This window comes from Bos grunniens, chromosome 3 (genome assembly GCF_055505025.1).
Source record: "Bos grunniens cultivar Pamir isolate PY7600 chromosome 3, Bosgru_T2T1.0, whole genome shotgun sequence".
Classification (NCBI taxonomy): domain Eukaryota; kingdom Metazoa; phylum Chordata; class Mammalia; order Artiodactyla; family Bovidae; genus Bos; species Bos grunniens.
In genome coordinates, this window is record NC_141167.1 from 22,831,682 (window position 1) to 22,851,382 (window position 19,701).

At 50.4% G+C, this 19,701-nt stretch overlaps 2 long non-coding RNA genes across 3 annotated transcripts; one reads left to right on the forward strand and one right to left on the reverse strand.

The window, feature by feature from the left end:
- Window positions 1–6,020: 6,020 nt before the first annotated feature.
- On the forward strand, window positions 6,021–13,789 carry LOC147375294 (uncharacterized). The gene is made up of 3 exons (XR_015161522.1): window positions 6,021–6,592; window positions 8,319–8,376; window positions 13,623–13,789. It is a non-coding gene; the product is annotated as an uncharacterized LOC147375294 (long non-coding RNA).
- A 3,920-nt stretch (window positions 13,790–17,709) lies between these two features.
- On the reverse strand, window positions 17,710–19,230 carry LOC147375295 (uncharacterized). Of its 2 annotated transcripts, none has more exons than XR_015161524.1 (3): window positions 19,137–19,230; window positions 18,659–18,804; window positions 17,710–18,327 (listed from the first exon to the last, which is right to left on the reverse strand). It is a non-coding gene; the product is annotated as an uncharacterized LOC147375295 (long non-coding RNA). The 2 variants fall into 2 exon arrangements; XR_015161523.1 differs by having other exon boundaries at window positions 19,061–19,202.
- Between the last annotated feature and the right edge of the window lie 471 nt (window positions 19,231–19,701).

Genomic DNA, 19,701 nt, shown 5'->3' on the forward strand with positions numbered 1-19,701 from the left:
GCGCAGAGAAATGGAGGGCCTTTACAAAGGGGACAATGGCAAATCCCCAATTTGTGGACAAGTCCCTTTCACCGGGAGTCTGAAAGGCCGAGGAGGGGTGGGCAGGGTGAATGGGGCAAAGAGGGTAAGGACTCTCTTGTCAGGGCCCCATTGAAAGTCCCTGGACCTGTCAGCAATGAAAGGAAGTGAGTTAAAGAGGCAAATGAGGGGGCTGTGCTGGGGGCCCAGTGATCCCCCTAACACGGATGAGGAATAAGACTGGAAGGCTCGGGCCACATGGACAGCCAGGCAGGCAGGGCTGCCCTGTAAGGCTGCAGGACAGACCGCGGGCTGATTTGCCAGCTCCTTAATCAGGTTTTCCACTTTCTTGATGTGAAGGCCAATTTTCAACAATATTGTGTGTGCTCTCGGGGCAGTCACTGTGGGGTTTATGGCTGGAACATTTAAGACTGGATCTCTTTGGAAAGGCCAATGTCGGCAGGAAGGTTGAGGGGTGGGTTTGGTATCAGTTGGTTTGACAACAGATCCCGGACCTGTCCATTTAGCCAAAATATCCTGTCTGGACAGCCCCCAGCCAGCTGCTTTAGCCCCCCAATGCTCATGACAGACAACAGCTCAGCTCCTCCAACAAAGGGTCAGTTTAGACAAACAACAGGTCAGTACAACCAAAACAGTCAATCTAGTTATAAAAATGATGGGGGAATAGAGGCTACAGAAAAACGACAACATCAGTTCAGTTTTTTAAAAGCAACCATGCAGCTTCCTTGACTATTACATACGGAAACATCCAGTCAGTTAATGGACACAATTGCTCTGCCTTATTCAAACAGTCAACAACTTGGCCCGTCTAGAGGCGGAAACATTAAGAAACGACCCTTTGGTTGTTTGTTTGGAAACATTAAGAAATGACCCAGCCAGACATTCTCCAGCAGGGGGAATATTCCAGAGTCTTCTAAGTGTCACCTGAGGGGACTTGGAGCCCCCTGGGTATTTCCCCATGGCCCCACTACCTTCCTGGGCCCACTTGTATTAATTGCACTAAACAAAAACCAAAACTGAATTCAAACAAAACAAGGAGAGACTCTCCATCTATAAACATTTCTCAGTTAGCAGGTTAGGGAGAGAAAAGGACATAGTAACTTTCCTGCTTGTGAGAAGTAAGAGAGAGAGGAAGAATCAAAAGAGGCGTGAATGGGAGAAAAAAGGAGGAAGCAACAGGGAATGAATAGTGGAAATAGTGGAAATAATCTATCTAGTTTCTCGCATAGAGCACTTCACAGAACATACTGGACAGCGTACTTTGTATCCATTAACTTGGACCTACTCTTTGATAATTATGCCCGTTTTAAAGATGGGGAGACTGAAGTCTAGAGCAGCACAGTAACTTTGCCCATGTTCCCACAGTCAGTTGATGGTAGAGCTGGGTTTCCAGCCCCTTGTCTCATGCTGTGACTCTCAGAATTACAATGTTGTTAGAACTTGGAATCAAGCAGTCTCACCCCTCATTGTAGGGGTGAGGAAAGGAAGCTCAAGCAGAGGAACCCAGAGTCCTTACCAAGAGAGCACAGTACTCAGGACATTTCCTGTCTCTGAGCTGAATGTCCCTCAGTGGCACAAAGTTCTTCCTCGTGTCTAACCAGACTCTCTCTTGCTGCAGGGCCAGCCTGGAAGCTCCTTCTCGTGGCCAGTCTCTGGAGGTGTGCGTGCCAGGTACGCTGAGCCTGGGAGTGGGCTGAAAACCCTTTCTTCCCCTGAGGTAGCAGAGGGTCTGGATGGTGGAAGAGAGCCCAGAGGGCCGGCTCTATGTTTGGTGAGTAAACATTGGAGTCCAGTTTCTGGCCTGTCACTCCGCAGCCTTTCAGCGAGTGAGAGGCCAGGTGGGCCAGAGGGAGTTCCCACTGGGGGCGCATGAAGAGGCCGGGTCTGCGGGGCTGGAGCCTGGGGAGGGCCGGCTCTGGATAGCCAGCAGAGTCAGCCTCTGCAGGCCGTGGAACTTCACACCTTTGAAAGGCTCTGGAGCGGCCTGCAGGAAAAATAAACTGTTCCTCCCATCCATGGCCAGCCGGCCATCCTTGGGGGCTCCCCATCGTGCACACGGAAACCCTGTAAAAGGGCCCAGTGTTTCCTTTTCCACTCCCCAAAAGGATGCGTGTTGGGCCTCGCGAGGACGGCTGGGCTGGGCGAGAGCTCTCTGTCCACGGCCAGCAGGCCTGGTTCCAGCCTGACTCCTGTGGGATAAGCCACCCGGCTCTTCGAGCCTTGGTTTACACATCTGGAAAACAGGGAAAAAAAAAAAAAAGCCTCCCTTAGAGTTTGACTCTGTGTGTGCTTCATGATGAAGCAAGTCCAGTTTCCTCTTAGAGCCTTAAGCTCCGGCTTTGTAGAGTGGGATGGCCACCTCTATGGTCAGCGTTCAGTGAGGCAAGGCGTGAACACGATGCCTGGCACGCAGAAGGTTCTTCCTCTCATCCTCCTTCCCGTTTAGCCTCGCTCTGCGTCTCAGGTGCCTCATCTTACAAATGGGAATGATAATGACCTACAGGTCGAGAATGCTATGAGGATAAAGGTGATGCCACAAGCATCTGATGAGCATTGCAGTGCCACAGAGCTGTAGGAAAGTTGGAAAGCAAGCAGAAAGAATACAAGGGTCACAGGGCCCCAGGGTTAACAAAGAAAGTCTCATACTAGGGCATGGTTCTGGTCTCGTCCGGCGATGGCTCAGGCAGGGGTGTTGGGAGCCTTGAGGGGAAAGGGAGGTCCTTGCTGCTTGTTGGCACCAAGGAGGACTTCCTGGAAGAGTGTTCTATCCAAAGGAGCTTAGTCTTTCCACTCAGGTCTAGTTTGCTGTAGATGCTTGGCTTCCTTGATGCCTCAGACAGCAAAGAGTCTGCCTGCAATGCAGGAGGCCCAGGTTCTATCCCTGGGTTGGGAAGATCCCTTGGCAAAGGGAATAGCAACCCTCTCCAGTATTCTTGCCTGGAGAATCCCAAGGACAGAGGAGCCTGGCAGGCTACAGTCCATGGGGTCGCAAAGAGTGGCACACTTTAACTTTGCAGCACAGACTACTGCTTGCTCCCAGCAAGTTGGTAGATGCCCCAGAAGTGGCCTCATTCTCCCACCAGGGCTTTTCAGAGCCTGGAGCGGACAGTCACAACTAAGACCAAGAGGTGGACAGAACAAGAGCAGATTCCAGTGGGATCTCTCCAGAGATAGTGAGTGCCCTGTCAGCGTGTGTCAGCAGGGGCTGGGGGACCCCGTGACAGGTACGGAAGAGGGACCATGGCCCTGGGTGAGAGGTGGGAATATCTGGGAGCTGGCTTTGAAATCAGGCGCACCTGGACTCACGTTCCCACATTGCAATTCACCCTGGGTGACCTTTGGGTAGCCTCCTAACCTTTGTAAAGTCTCAATTTCCTCATAGGTAAATTGGCAGTAATTCCTACTTCAAAGAGTTGTTTTGGAGATTAAATGAGATAATGCATGTAAAGCATTTAGCGGAGTGTCAGAAAAATGCAGGCTTTCCCTGTTGCCATGGAGAGGAAGGTCTAGCAGGCAGATTAGGGGGTTAGAATTCTCTACTCTTGAGGATTCTGAAATTGGAGACTGTTTCCATTTATTTAACAGCACACTTACATAATGCTTGTGCCAAACGGTTTTCTAGGGGTTTTACAAATATTTGCTCACTTAATCTTCACAACAACTCCATGAGATCAGGACTGCTATTACCCCCAATTTTTTTTTTTTAAAGAAATTTATTGGGGTTGTTGATTTACAATGTTGTATTCGTTTCTGCTATACAGCAAAGTGAATCAACCATACATATACATATCTCCACTCTCTTGTAGATTCTTTCCCCATGTAGGTACCTCTAATTTATAGATAAAGAAGCTGAGGCAGAGAAAGACAAGTTACCTGCACACAGTCCTGCAGCTGAGGAAGAGGCAGAGCTGAGGCTGGACACTGGTTCCAGAGTCTGTGCGCAGAGAAGTCTCAGACCACCTGATTCTAAAACTGCTCCATGTTCCTGGGATAAGAGAGCTCAATAGTATGGGACTTTTATTAATAAAAAATGGACGAGAAGTTTTGAGAGCAGGAGTAGGCACACTTTTTCTGTGAATGGCCAGACAGGGGCTTCCCAGGTGGCGCAAGTGGTGAAGAACCTGCCTGCCAATGCAGGAGACATGAGACACGGGTTTGATCCTTGGGTTGGGAAGATCCCCAGGAGGAGGGCATGGCAACCCACTCCAGTATTCTTGCCTGGAGAATCCTGTGGACAGAGGAGCCTGGTGGGCTACAGTCCATGGGGTCGCAAAGAGTTGGACACGACTGAAGCAACTTAGTATACCATGCAAACCATAAGCTCACTGTTACAATTCCCCAGCTCTGCTGTCGTAGACAATAGCTAAGTGAGTAGGTGTACCTGTGTTCTAATAAAACTTCCTTCACACACATACACACACAAAAAAACAGGTGGCAGGAGGCTCTGGCCTTTGTGCCACAGTTTGCTGGCTGCTGTTTTCGAGACAGAGCTCAGGGGCCTTCTGCTCACTGAGCACTCCGATGGGGACTCCCAGCAGAGCTGAGTCTTTGGAGAGGCAGAGGGTTGGCTCCCCGTGTGTGGGTGCCTCTGAGTGTGGCTCGCTCTCTCTGTCCTGGAGAGGCTGTTAAAAAGGCTCCTCTTTCCAGCAGCGGAGCCTCATTACTCATGGGCTGGAAAACGATGTTAATTTCCCCCAAGCGGGAAGCAGCTGCACTTGTGAGCCGGGGCTCATTTTGCTGCATGAATATTTATGGCATGTCCCTTAATTAAGCCCAGAAATCAAATTTACCCTGTTCACGGGGGCCACAGAGGACTATAAGGCCATGTCAGGAACCAGCCTCTTGCACTTGTGAAGTAAGGTTGCTAACGAAACATTTATGTCCAGAGGCGTGTGGTGGCCAGGGCCAGTGTCCACAGGCCTGGCACAATTGGGCGCTCTCTGGCAGGTCAGGCACCCTTGCTATGGTCACATGCAGGGGTAGAGGGATACCTCAGCCACCTTGCTGAGCCCTGCTGCGTGGCTACTGTCCCCAGTTTTTGTGGGTGACATAGAGGTGGCCCCAGGCCAGAGCCCCCAAAATGCTTTTTGTTTTCTGACTCCAGGATTTACGATTGGCCTCAAAGGTCACTCTAGTGGCAACAGCTCGGGGAGGGAGAGCCCCTGGCTGGGAGCTGGGTGTGCTTTTCCCCTGACACTTGATCCTGTACAACGTGGGCAGGCTCACCAGCAATCTAGCCTCAGTTGCCCCATCGTCACAATGATGAAGGAAATCATGGGATCACCAGCATCGTGGAGTCTTCACTGAGCCTCAAGGCAGGCAATGGAAGAGAAAATATTTAGGGGAATGGTTCCCCAAAATTCTGGGGTTTCCTTTGCCTCCGCCCCCCCCCCCCACTTAAACCCCTTAAACCCAAGGGCTGAGGAAAGCCCACTCTCTGCCCAGCTCAGTAACCTTGAGAGTTTCCGGAAACCATAAATCTTGGCTTTTTTTCGAGGGGTTCTGTCTCCAGAGACCTGCTTGGGCCCTCATATCCTCTTCTGAGGAGCCAATAAACCAAGCAAATATCATAAAGCTCCTCCCCCAGCCTGAGCCCTGATGGAATCAGAGGTGGCATCAGGAAGGCCAAGTTTCAGAGCACGACCATCAATCAAGTTGAACCTGAAACCTCCCTCTTTTCATTCCAGAAAAATGGAACTTGCCTTTGGTTTCTCTCTGCTGTTGTCTTTTTCATTATTTTCCTCTTTGAACTTTCCACAGCACCTGAGAGATCCCACCCTGTGCTCCTGCCCCACCTCCAGGCTGCTGGTGGGGACCAGGCCAAGAAGGATGATTTCCTAAGGTGGGTCCAGGTGTGCAATCATCCCTGGGCCTTGGCAATCAGCACACCTTGTAAATTCGAAAGTCAACAAGATGTGAAAGCAGTGAGGACCTCCAGGCTGGAGAGAAGGAAGTTGAGGGGTGAGGGTGGGTCAGTTAAGGATGGCTTTAGTGCCCTCTGTCTTTCCTGACGAGCCTGCCCCACCCCTGGAGCCCTGGGATTTCCTGCTCTCACTGTCCACTTTCACATGCTGAGCTCGGACCTGGTCACAACAACAGCCCAGACCCTGAGAGCACCCTGAGAGGCCTCTCTCTCACGACCTCTCACTACAGACAGGGAGGCTGCAAATATAGGGTGGGCTTGGCAAGGTCAGTGTCAGGGCAGGTGTAGTGGCGATAACACTGGGTTGGGGTCAGGAGGCCTGGACTCTGGTTGTTGCTTTGGCTGAACCCAGACCAGGCCACACACAGAGCCCTGATCCCCCTCACTGTTGAGCCCTAACTGCAGGTTGCTGCCTTGCCTTCCAACCACAGATCACTAGGAGGTAGGAGGAAAGATCACAGCCTCCAGTGGCCCATCTCAACCACAGGAACCACTTACTGCTCTTTCTACCCAGGACACCGTCTTCACTGAACAAGGATGCCATGCTCTTACTGCTTTGGAGGTTTGATGCAATGGGCCCTTCAGAGGAGTGACTTTGGGAAAAGTCTCTGTACTTCAGTTTCCTCACCTGTAAGTAAATGGGAATTATAATTTGCTCCCCACCACCTCCCATTCTCTTGATTTCTTATGAGGATCAAATGAGATACTGATTATGAAGGCGCTTTATTAGCTGAATGTTATTACAGATGAGAGAATGTTTTGAAATGATCCCATTGTTTTTGTCATTATTGGATGTCTCATCTCCTTCCTGGCTAGCCAGAGGATCTGATCCCCTCTAGAGACCTAGACCCAGGAGAAAGTTCAGTCCAAGCCAAGATGAGGCCAAGAGTTCTGCCAGGGCCCTACAGGGCCCAGAAAACTCGAGGACCTGCAGAGTCAGATGGCTGAGCATCCTTTGTCCTTGTTAAGAACCAAGTCTATGGGTTGGAACAGTGGCACCACATAGCTGGCACCCACTTAGTTCGTCGGTTGGTGCTAATATGGGCCCACAGGTGATCTCAAAGGATTTGGGTGCCTAGGCTTGGGCTCTGCCTCCCCACAATCCCACAGAAACCCCCAGTCTCTGCCTGAGAGACCGGGGAGGCTCTACTGGGTCCTGGACACACAGGTTCCTCCTACACCTAAACACTCTCCTGATTTCCACTAGCTTATGTGTTTTGGGGAGGAAATGTAATTCACAAGCTTCTGATTCATTTGCATTAGAGCCATCACAAAGCTTTGTAAAAGCCTTTTGGATCTTGTTGGAGAACCTTGGGGCTTCCTAGGTGGCGCTAGTGGTAAAGAACCTGCCTGCTGATGCAGGAGATGTAAGAGATGTGGGTTCACTCCCTGGGTTGGGAAGATCCCCTGGAGGAGGGCATGACAACCCACTCCAGTATTCTTGCCTGGCAAATCGTATGGACAGAGGAACCTGGTGGGCTACAGTCCACAGAGTTGCAAAGAGTCAGATATGACTGAAGCGACTTAGCATAGGAAACCTAAGCCATTTTTGAAGGCCCTTTCCTTCTCTCAGGGAAAAAAGGAAGTCATACTGCTCCAGGGACACCCAGCGGAAAACATTCAGTACTTGCTTGCCCCACTGGGCTCTGCACAACTGGAAATTAAAGACTCAAGTCATTCTCCCGTGGAGCGCAACAAACCCTAATTCTTTAATTGTTTTGGCTGTACTCTGTGGCATGCGGGATCTTAGTTCCCTGACCAGAGATCAAATTCAGGCCCTCCACTGAAGCGTGGAGTCTTAACCACTGGGCCTCCAGGTAAGTCCCCAGCAAGCTCTTATGCCCAGCAAGCAGAACCCTCCATGATTTGACCCAAGCGATCTGTATAGCAGACAGCTCTTAGCAACCTACCAGGAAGGGACTATTTGCAGTCGGAATCCTGTGATGTTCATTGCAGCCTCTGTCATGCTCTTCCTTCACTGTGACTACATTTCTTTCCTGCTATTCCTAAAATTTTATCCGTTCTTTGAAGCCCAACTCCAACCCAGCCTCAACTTTCCCTTGATCATTTTGAGTAAAGCAATATGCAGCTCAGATTTGGTACTAAGTGACGGCAGTAAGTGTTTATTGAAGAATCAGAGAGTGAACAGACAGATGGAATGGATAGATGACAGGGCCTCAGATGATGTTTCTCTATATTTTCTTCTTTCCTATTTTTCTTTTAAAACATGCCAGGGCCAGAGTTTGGCACGTGCAGAGGTTTGACAAATACCTGAAGGAATGAATAAGCATTAGTAAATGAATGGATACAGGAGTTTATTTATAGAGTATAATTTTTTTTTTTTTAAACTGCACAGCATGGAAGATCTTAAGTTCCTGATCTGGGATTGAACCTGCACCTCCTGCATTGGAAATGTGAGTCTTAACCACCGGACTGTCAGGGAAGTCCCTAGGGCATGTTCTATGGGCCAGATGCTGGTGTGACAGCTGGGAATAAGTCATGCATTCAGCCCTCATGCCCTTACATTTCAGCTGAGAAGTCAGGCTGACACAGAGAGTTGCATAATTCATTTCTTATTTAGTTTCTTTTGTGATAAATGCCACAAGGGAGGAAAACTAGTGAGTAAATAACTGAGTGAGGGAGGGATGAGTGAAGACAGGACTAAGCAAACAGACTGAGGGAGGGAATGAATATATAAATGAATATCAAGGAGGACAAATGAAGGAATGAAGGAATGATGAGTAAAGACTCATCAGCGACAAGGGAAAGTATCCATATCACATGATCCAGGGTTATGGTCACGAGGACAAGACCAAGAAGCCAGAGTTGCCAGAAGTCAACCCCTTCGACTCCCCTGGGGGCAGAGGCAGCAGGCTAGGTGGGAGGGGCTCCCAGGCCAGTGAGCTGGGTCCTCTGCAACCTGAGGTCAGCATCACTACCTCAGCACCTCCAAAACTGCAAGTTGGACTTAGAAAGGTCTGAAGACTTTAACATGGAGAATCTCTGGGCATTGCAAGGTCTGATTGTTTGCTTAGCACATGGAGTAAACCTCAAAGCTTTTACAATCACGTGCAGCATTACTCATAGCCTCTATAGTGACGAATCAGAGTGAGAATAGGAAAGGGGCCTGCCCAAGGCATATCACCAAACCCCTGACTTCAAGGTGCCTTAAGGAGTCTTTGCTGGGATGCACAAGGTCTCTTATAATCCAGCCCTCTTTTCATCTCTGACCTCTTCTCCTAATCCTCTCCCCAGGCACATGCTTGCCCCGAACCTTTGCACTCCTGTTTCCCTCTGCGTGGAGGGTATCCCAGATATCTGCAGAGCTGGCCCTCTCAGGGCTTTGCTCAAAAGCTACCCTAAGGCTTTCTGTGGCTCTGCATCTATAATTTTGTCACTGACCTCTTCCTTCTATATCTCCTTAACCTGCTTTGATTTTTCTCCATAGCACTTATCCTGGAAAATGTCAGTTTTCATTCCAATCCTAAAGAAAGGCAATGCCAAAGAATGTTCAAACTACTGCACAATTGCACTCATCTCACATGCTAGCAAAGGAATGCTCAAAATTCTCCAAGCCAGGCTTCAACAGTACGTGAACCGTGAACTTCCAGATGTTCAAGCTGGATTTAGAAAAGGCAGAGGAACCAGAAATCAAATTGCCAACATTCATTGGATCATCGAAAAAGCAAGGGAGTTCCAGAAAAACATCTACTTCTGCTTTATTGACTATGCCAAAGCCTTTGATTGTGTGGATCCCAACAAACTGTGATTCTTCAAGAGATGGGAATACCAGACCACCTTACCTGACTCCTGAGAAATTTGTATGCAGGTCAAGAAGCGACAGTTAGAACTGGACTTGAAACAACAGACTGGTTCCAAATTGGGAAAGGAGTATGTTAGGGCTGTATACTGTCACCCTGCTTATTTTACTTATATGCAGAGTACATCATGCGAAATATCAGGCTGGATGAAGCACAAGCTGGAATCAAGATTGCTGGGAGAGATAACAATAACCTCAGATATGCAGATGATACCACCCTTATGGCAGAAAGCAAAGAGGAACTAAAGAGCCTCTTGATGAAAGTGAAAGAGCAGAGTGAAAAAACTGGCTTAAAACTCAACATTCAAAAAACAAAAATCATGGCATCTGGTCCCATCACTTCATGGCAAATAGATGGGGAAACAATGGAAACAGTGAGAGACTTTATTTTCTTGGGCTCCAAAATCACTGCAGATAGTGACTGCAGCCATGAAATTAAAAGATGCTTGCTCCTTGGAAGAAAAGCTATGACTAACCTAGACAGCGTATTAAAAAGCAGAGATATTACTTTGCTGACAAATGTCCATCTAGTCAAAGCTATGGTTTTTCCAGTAGTCATGTATGGATGTGAGAGTTGGACTATAAAGAAAGCTGAGTGCTAAAGAATTGATGATTTTAAACTGTGGTGTTGGAGAAGACTCTTGAGAGTCCCTTGGACTGCAAGGAGATCCAACCAGTCCATTCTAAAGGAGATCAGTCCTGAATGTTCATTGGAGCAACTGATGCTAAAGCTGAAACTCCAATACTTTGGCCAGCTGATGCAAAGAACTGACTCATTGGAAAAGACCTTCATGCTGGGAAAGATTGAAGGCAGGAGGAGAAGGGGCCAACAGAGGATGAGATGGTTGGATGGCATCTCTGACTCTATGGACATGAGTTTGAGCAAGCTCCAGGAGCTGGTAATGAACAGGGAAGCCAGGTGTGCTGCAGTCCATGGGGTCACAAAGAGTCAGATGCAACTGAGCAACTCAGTTCATGCATCTGACTCTTTGTGACCCCATGGACTGCAGCATGCCAGGCTCCTCTGTCTAATGCTCTGTAGATTTTTCTTATTTTGTTGATCCTGTTTTTTCTTCTAGGATGCCGACTCAAGGAGGGCAGGGGTTTTGTATTGCTTTGTTCCCTGCTATATCCCCGCAGCTGGCATATAGCCTGCCCACTAAATACGTAATGAATAGATAGGTGCCCACTGCATATGTATGTACTGAATGGATAAATGGAGTGAAGTCTCCAATCCAGCCTCTTCTAAAAGCTGCTATCGCTATTTTGTCTTGCTTGGACATTGCAACAACCTCCTTGACCCTTAGCCTCTTCCTCACCCTAGCCTTCTCCCTGAGCTCTCAGGCTTGTCTTGACCCCCAGATGCCTCTTTGATCCAGGGTGCTTTCTTCTATGATAACTATGACCACATCATTCCTCTTCTGGAAACTCTTTCCTCTCCCCATTTTCTTTTCTCTGGATTCTGTCTTTCCTGATCCTGTAAAATGACACACAAGATTGACATACCACAAAATGACATACCACACACAGAAAGTGGTAGGTACTGTTATCCCTGACGCGAAGGCATCGGTTTAAAGTTGTGGTGAGGAGGGAGGGGACTGTTTCAGGGTGTGGGGGGTGTGCAAACAGCATGGCAAGCACGTGGGGATGGCAGCTGGGTGGCACGAGCAGAGCGACTGTGGTAGACTGGGCTTGCCAATGGGCTGACTTCAGTAGGAGAATCCTGACCACTGGGTGAGAGAAGCAGTTGGATCGGATCCCAGAAGGTATTGACTACAAAAGCAAGGAGCTCTGCCCTGTTCTCTAGGCACAGGAAACCTCTAAGTGCTCCTTCACCGACTTCGAACAGTTTGCAAACCTGCTGAGGAGCCAAGTGCTGCAGTTGTGACTTTCATACAGAGGGTTCAGGAGAGTCCTTATAACAGTCCTTTGAGATCTGTGTTACTGGCTCCCTTTTATGTATGGGGAAACCAACACTCCAGAAAGGTCGAGTAACTTTCCCCAGACAACCAGATACAGCAGAAATTTGAAACCACGTGACCTGAGATCTTTGTGTCTTTTTGTCCCCTAGGAGCATTTGTTATTTTTTGTTATTTAGTCACTCAGTCATGTCTGACTCTTTATGACCCCATGGACTGCAGCCTGCCAGCCTCCTCTGTCCATGGGGTTTCCCAGGCAAGAATGCTGGCATGAGTTGCCATTAACTTCTCCAGGGGATCTTCCTGATCCAGGGATTGAACCCACGTCTCCTGTGAGTCTACTGCTTTGCAGGTGGATTCTTTACCACTGAGCCACCGGGGAAACCCTCCCCCAGAGGCCTGCATGCACGCATGCTAAGTCACTTCAGTCATGTCTGACTCTGTGCGACCCTATGGACAGCAGCCCTCCAGGCTCCTCTGTCCATGGGATGCTCCAGGCAAGAATCCTGGAGTGGGTTGCCATTTCCTTCTCCATCCCCAGAGGCCTAGTGCTCATCAAATGCTTGTTGACTGAATTCCAGTTTTGCCACAGAGCTATCCCCAACACCCAGGAGGGTGATGATGCTTCACCCTAACAGCGGCGCCTTCCTTCTTCCCAAAGCAGCCTCCAAAGCTTCAAGCTGCGAACTGTGCCTTCACACCACCTTCTGTGGCTTTGGGAGTCAAGGGGAGAATTCACAGTACTTTGGAAAACACATTTTCTTTTAAGGAAGAATTTTTTGTTTTCATTTCAAACAGCCCTGGCTGGTGACGAGTGGTGAGGAAAGGTGCCCTGTTTTCCATCCTCACACCTATTTTCAGGTGGGGGCAGGGAAGGCTCCGGCCCAAAATGTTATTTCAAAATCTTTCCGGGCCTTGCAGCTCCATTTCCAGGCCACATGCCTCAAAGAAAAGCACAGTTTCCCATGACGTCGTGTTTTGCCCTTTCTGGTCTGAGCACCTTTCAAAGGGGGACAACCCAGCGTGTTCCAACATTCCCTCCTGCCCCATAAATAGAGCTGCATCGTGTGATGTAGGGCGCCCAATGGCCCTGCTCCTGATAGGCATGCTTGCCAAGAGCCGCAAACTCAGGATGCTCCTCCCAGGCCCTCAAGAGATAGAAGACAACATGTGTGACATGAATGCTCCCTGCCCGCTCTCTGCCATCTGAGGCACATTCCTGAAAGGAGCAAGGCCAGCAAAGTCTTGTCATCTGTCGGGGCTGTGAACAGAGGTAGATGACATGCTCCCTGCCAGGGACGGCCACGTTTAGACACTCCTGGATAGCCAGCTGCCACTTTATTAACAGAAAGTATCCCCATCTGAACCAGGCTGGGAAAGAAAATATTTATGCTCGCCTGTCAGGAGGACCTTCATTTTTCTTCCAAGGGAGCCAGCCAGGGTGCTGGCCCAGGGATGAAGGAATGTGACATGTCTGTGGGGCTGCTCCAAGCTCTTCTCTGGCCTGGGGTTGATGGAAACTCCAGAATATCCACAGGAGAGCTCTAGACAAGTACGAGGGGCTTCAGGAGGACTGGATGTTGGAGCCCAAGCGAGGCAGGGCCAGGGCAAACAGAACACACCCTGGACCCTGTTAAACTGTGAATGAGATATCTGGGTGTGGATGTGGAGGCTGCAATTAGAGATCCTGTCCAAATGCACCTTGAAATGATTCCAGTATTGACTAAAACCATGGAGTTACATTAATCTGAGGAGTGACTTTGTATGGAGAATAAAATAATCTTGCCTCCTTAGAAACTGTCAACACAGCAGCTAAACTCGTCACTTAAGCTGGGCACATATTAAAACCACTTTGTGTTATTGTTTTGATCATGGTCATTATTTTATACAAAAGTCACAACCAATTCTTTAACGATTTCAGGGATACATGTGGATCTGAGCCTGGGAAACCGTACTCCTGGAGACAACTACACATACCGATGATGGTGATTGAGTAATAAGGCTCAGAGCTGCACAAGCCACGTGGCCCTGGGGAATGGAGGCTTTGGCCTCATGGGCATAGCAGGATGGAGAGGCTCACCTCCCCTAACTCCCAGTGCTAGATGGCTTATTCCCAACAGAACATGCATATTGGAGTTAGAAGTGTGTTACTTGCTCAGTCATGTCTGACTCTTTGCGACCCCATGGACTGTAGCCCTTTAGGCTCCTTTGTCCATGGGATTTTCCAGGCAAGAATACTGGAGTGGGTTACCATTCCCTTCTCCACGGGATCTTCCCTACCCAGGGACTGAACTCTGGTCTCCTGCATTGTAGGCAGATTCTTTACTGTCTGAGCCACCAGGGAGTCAGGAGACCTGGGTCCAAATCCCAACTCTACCTTGTAGAGTTGTGCAACTAACTCTGAGCACCTTATTTAAGATTTAATCTCCCTGATATGATGGAGCTAATAAATGTCTCCCTCAGGGGGAAGGGGGCTATCTTGAGAATAATGTGTGCCAACTACCTCTGTAAAACACTCAGCACAGTGAGAGCTCAGTAAGTGATTCCAGAAGCAGTGGTGGGAGTAACACCCATTACTCCCCATCTAGAAGTGTGTCAGTAATTTTTGCTGATACGTGAATTAATATTTGCAAATGTGTGCAACTGTAATTCCTAGTTCATACCTGTATTAGTCTACTTGGGCTGCTATAACAAAAAACCACAGATTGAGAGGTTTAAACAAAAGACATTTATTTTCTCATGGTTCTGGAGGCTGAAAAGTCTAAGAGCAAGTTGCTGGCAGATTTGTTTCTGACTTGCACTTGGCCACCTTCTCACTGTGCCCTCACATGGTACAGAGAGCAGCTCTCATCTCTCTTCCTCTTCTTATAAGAACACCAATCCCCTCATAGGGGCCCCACCCTCATGATTTCATCTAACTTAATTGCCTCCCAGAGGCCCTACCTCCTAATACCATCACATTGGGGGTTGGGATTTCAACATATAAATTTTGGGGGAGGACACAAATATTCAGTCCATAACAATATCTGTATGTGACATGTTAATTCATATCTGTATCTGCTTATGAACTGGTGTATTGTCTTAATGTCCACTTATGTCTTGTAAGCTAAAACATAGAACAATGGTGGAACAGAGGCTTATATACTTATGTACACATGTGTAGACCTATGTGTACATGAGAGCCTGGCACAGGTTGAAGTCATGGGCTTAGGCCGCCTGTGCAAGTGATCCATGTGTGATATGTGTACACATGTGTATACAAGCCTGGGAAGGGCATGACTCAGACTGCTGTAGGCAGCTGCCCTTTAGCCCAGCCTGGCAGGGCTCCTGCTCCTTCCAGCCCTTAGCAGCTGCTGAAAGGAAGTGGACAGAGGGACTTGGAGGCTCTCTGGGACCAGGGATCTGTCAAGCCTGAGATCCTCAGCTGCAGGTCTGCCTGGTCTACGCTGCAGAGGAACCCCAGCCTGAGGACACAGTGTGCCTGGAGAGGGGACATGGAGCCTCTCTTTGATGTGGGGAACTTTATCTGCTCATCTTCATCCAGCAGGAGACCCATCTTCACCTATTCAAATGAATCATTTATCTCATTTAGAGCCTTCCAAGCTTCAGCCCAAATGACATTTGCTTAGCAATTGGCCTGTTTGAAAAGCCGCTGTATTAGAGCCAAACACTGCACCATCTTTCTGAGCTGGGGGCATGGGGAGACAGGCCCGTGGGATACAGCAGGAGGGAGGTGGGGGTGTTCAGTCGGTCAAGGATCCTACGGAAACAGGCAAACACATTATCCACTCCAATACAGGCAATCCCCACCCCTCCTCCCCCAGGGTGGCTAATTAGCTGGTGGCTGCCCGGGCTCTGTACTTGACTTGCAGAATTAGAATGCTCAGCACAGAGATCCATGTTTATGCTCAAAATCATTGTCCCTCTTCCCCAACCAGGAGAGGAGCTCTGACTGTGAGTTCTGGGTCCTGGAGACTGCTCAAGTGGCATTTCAGGGGCCTGGATGGAGCTCCTCCTCCATAGAAACTCCTGCTCTGTTGGAGGCCTCAGAAAATGGCAGGCTCACCAATGCAGGCACACAGGACATATCCACACACGAGCATAAAGTCTCCTCGTGTATGTAAACATGATGCTGAGGCACAGCCACAACGAATTCACCCAGAGGCATAGGTACCCGCCCTCGGAGACACGCATATGCTCCCAGCACATCTGTTCACAGACACCCAGAGACACACAAGGAAACACGCCTGCACCTGTGCATGCAGACACATGCCTAGACTTACAGGTACGTGGTACATACACCTTCACAGGCTCCCTGGAACAGGACACACGTGGAGACGGGGAAGCTGCTTAAATCTGTAGAAACGAAAATTCTTAGAACCTAACCTCAGTGATTCTCATCAGCATCAGGTATGAGAATCAGGTATGGGATTATATGTGAATGATACACCAGAGGAGATAGCTGGTATCAGATTCAGAAATCAAGCAAATCAGAATTCTATCACAATCACCAGGGAGTTTTATATAAATCCTCATACCGGGCTCCCCCAGAATCTGATAAGCCACTGGCTTAGGCTTGTGATATAGGGGTAATGTGGTGAATTTTAAAATGTTCCCTTGTATAATGAGCAAAGAACAGTTTTATCATTAAAAATAAAATTAAATGGTGCCTTGCTGACTCTTAGGAGAAAGACCAGTTTGATTGAGAGCTGTTAGGACTTTTTAAGGGATGGCTTTTTCATTTTGCTGTTTCAAGAACGCAGAACAATTCTGAACTTTTTCCTAGTTGGCTTCCTTATATCTTTATTGAACAGATAGGAATGGTGACGACAGATACACCTTGTCTAGATTTTGATTCAACTACAGACGTTTCAGATTCACTGTCTAGCCTGGAGATCCCACCCCTGCCTTCTACAGAGAAGGAAACTGAGGCCCAGGCAGGGCAAGCTACTGCTCAAGCTCATCCAGCTATTAGTGGTTTCTGTGCGCTAATGTATGGCATGCACACAGTAGGAGCTCAGCAAGTGTTAGCTGCTATATTATGATGATTATTGTTAATATTATCGCTATTCTAATCATAAGTCATCGTCACCAGCAGAGCAAGACTAAGAATCCAGATCTTCTTCCCATCCGGTTTATGGTCTTAGGATGTCCTTGCCAGCTGAGAAGACACTGAGGGGGCGGCAGAATCTGGGCACCCTGCCCAGGCCCCTCTTCTCTAGTTACGCTCCTGTTTGAGGTTCTCCAATCCTTCCAACTCCCAGGCAGAGGGGCAGAGGATGGTTGCCAGGAGTGGTAAGGGTGGCAGGATGAACTTTCCCTTCTGACAGTTCCCGCTGTCAGTCAGGGCTTCAAAGGACAGCGCTGACTTCTGCTGTGTTGGGAGAACTATGCTGCCTTCAGATATACAACTTTTGCTGTCCTCTGGGAGAACAGAGAGGCTGCAGGTATCAGGACTGGGAGCTCCCTTTCTCTGCGCGGCTCCCTGGAGTTTCTTCAGGCCAAGGAAAGCTTTGTTCTAACCACTTCTCCCCGAGCCAGGGCTGCTGGGTGGTCTAGGGGCAGAAGGGCAGAATGGGGGTGGGCAGGGCAGGCCCTGGGTGCGGAAGTATGGGGTCCAAGACTAGGGCTGGGGTGGGCTGGGGTGGGGGAGGAAGGGGGTGGAATCTGTGTGGGGGGGCTTGTGAGGGCTGGTGCAAAGGAGAGCGGAGGTCCGCACAGGAAGGTTTGGAGGCATCGAGAGTGGGAGGGGCCAGCAGATGACAGAATCATGGGAGGGACCAGGAATTTAGGTGGGGGCGGGGGGTCTGCCAGGGTGAGCGCACAGACGAAGTCCCCCTCCCTAGATTCTGCTGTCCCAGGTGGCTAGCGGGAAGGGTCCACCGCGTGGCGCTGAGCCCCCTGTATTTTGTGTCTGAGGCTCCAGAACATATGGCCTACCCGTCCCCCCTTCTCCCCCCACCCCCGCCGAAGGGCTGCCATTTGGAACGCATTTGCAGACACATGGATTGTTTTTAAGTTAATGCTTTTTAATTCACTCTGTTTCCCAGTTGTCGTTTTTTATTGAAAAGGCGGATTCTGCCGGTGTGTGTTCCTTTGCGGGGGCGGGGTGGGGGGTGCTTCACCAACAGAGATCCGAGGAGAGGCAGAGACAGAGACAAAGGCGGTGCGAGACACCGGGCAAGGAGTCAATAGGGTCAGAGAGCGAGAAAGAAGAGAGACTGGAAACGGGAGCCGGGACAGGGGGACACACAGAGACCCCAAGAAAGGGGAAGGGAGGGAAGAGCAAGTGTGCTGAGAAATCCTGCTCCGGGGGATCCAGGGCGGACCCTGCCACCTCCAGCTCCTGGGGCTTTCTCCGGCTCTCTGGTTCCCTTCCGCGTAGACTAGGCGAGTTGGGCGCCGGGAGTGGACTGGAAGTCGCCACGGACCGAGTACGCAGGACCAGGGTCTTCGAGGGCTAGGGATCCGCGATCCGACAAAGAGGACCCGGGAGTCGGACGCGTTCCGCTCCTGCCTCCGCAGTTCCGTTTTAGAGCCGACCCCAATCCTGCGCTGCGGCTCCCCTGGCCTGCTGCGCCGCCTGGAACAAGCGCCCTGACCTCTCTGAGCCCTGGCTCTGCCACCTGTGGACAGAGAGGCCTGCTGCTGGCCGAGGGGCTAAACGGCTCGAGGGCGTGGGGAGCAGAGCTGCGTCAACACCGCGGCTCCGCGGTTAGGGCAGAAATCCTGGGATTTTCGGTCTGGGCCGCTGCCCCGGGGTGGTGGTGGGGGCTCATGTTTATGCAGGACTGGCGGGGACGGGAGACAGCGGGGCCCGGGCGCTTCCTTCCTTCGCAGCTGAGAACCATTTGGTTCTCCTCCCACCGCGCCACCGCCCCTCTCCCTTTCCGCGCCAGGTTCGTGCTCAGACGCGTGAGTGTGAACACACACCCGCGGACACACAAAGACGCTCACAGGCCAGCACGTGGCGGAGGTGTAGACGCTGGGTGGTGGCGTGGGCACACAGGCGACGCGAGGTCCTGGGGACTGGGATAGAGCCGGTTCCCTGGGCGGAGAGGGTGCGTTCAACCGGCGCGGCTCTCAGGCCTGGAGCCTAAGAACTGAAAAAGCCCGGGATAATTAGAGCTAATTACACGTGTGCACACAGCTGCAGCCTCGGGCGCAGGCGAGGGGGCCGTACGGGCCACCCCTCCCGCGGCCTGACCCCCGCGATCCTGCCCAGCGTGGGGAGGGGGTGGAGTGGCGCATCTGGGTGCGGGTCGGAAGAGGCAGGGTGGGAGCCCGCGGGCGGAGAGGCCCCGGCGTCCGGAGTCGGGGTGAGCCCTCTGCCTCCAAAGAGATGCCCTCATCACACACCGGGTGCAGCCAGGGACGCCCAGGGATGGCAGTGTGGCCGAGCTAGAAGCTAGGACCAGAATTGGGGTCCGAGTACCCTTGGCCTTATGCTGAGCGGGCCCAAGCGGGAGGTCCGGAGCTTATGGGCTTCGATAGTTTCAGACTCCTGAGCACTCCGGTCTCTGCAGAAGGCTCATGCGTACCCAGTCGGCAGAGGTCAGTGCTGCCAGGGACCTGAGGCCGCTGGACCAGGAAGGGACAGTCCGGTGCTGGTGTCAGGAGACCATTCCGTGTATGCCCGAATGAGCCACAAGACCCCCGAAAGGGCGACCTCTCTGAGCCTTCGTTTGCGCTTCTGTAAAATGGGAATGCGGAGATCCCTGCGTGCTGACTCCGAGGGGCTTCGGATGCAGAGTCCAAAAAGAGTGAGAAAGGAGCGAATTTCTAAGTGTGGATGAGGGTTTAGAGTTTGCACTGCTAGTCTGAATCAGCGTTCTCATTTTGTGGTTTCAGGAGCCTTTGGCGGACTGGGTTAGAGCAGCATCGGTGGAGGGAGTTATATTTTTGTATTTTATAACTGACGCTCAGAGAGGTCGAACGTCTCAGGGGAGGTCACACAGCGGGAAGAGGCAGCTGACTTTCCGGACTTCACATTTCAAATT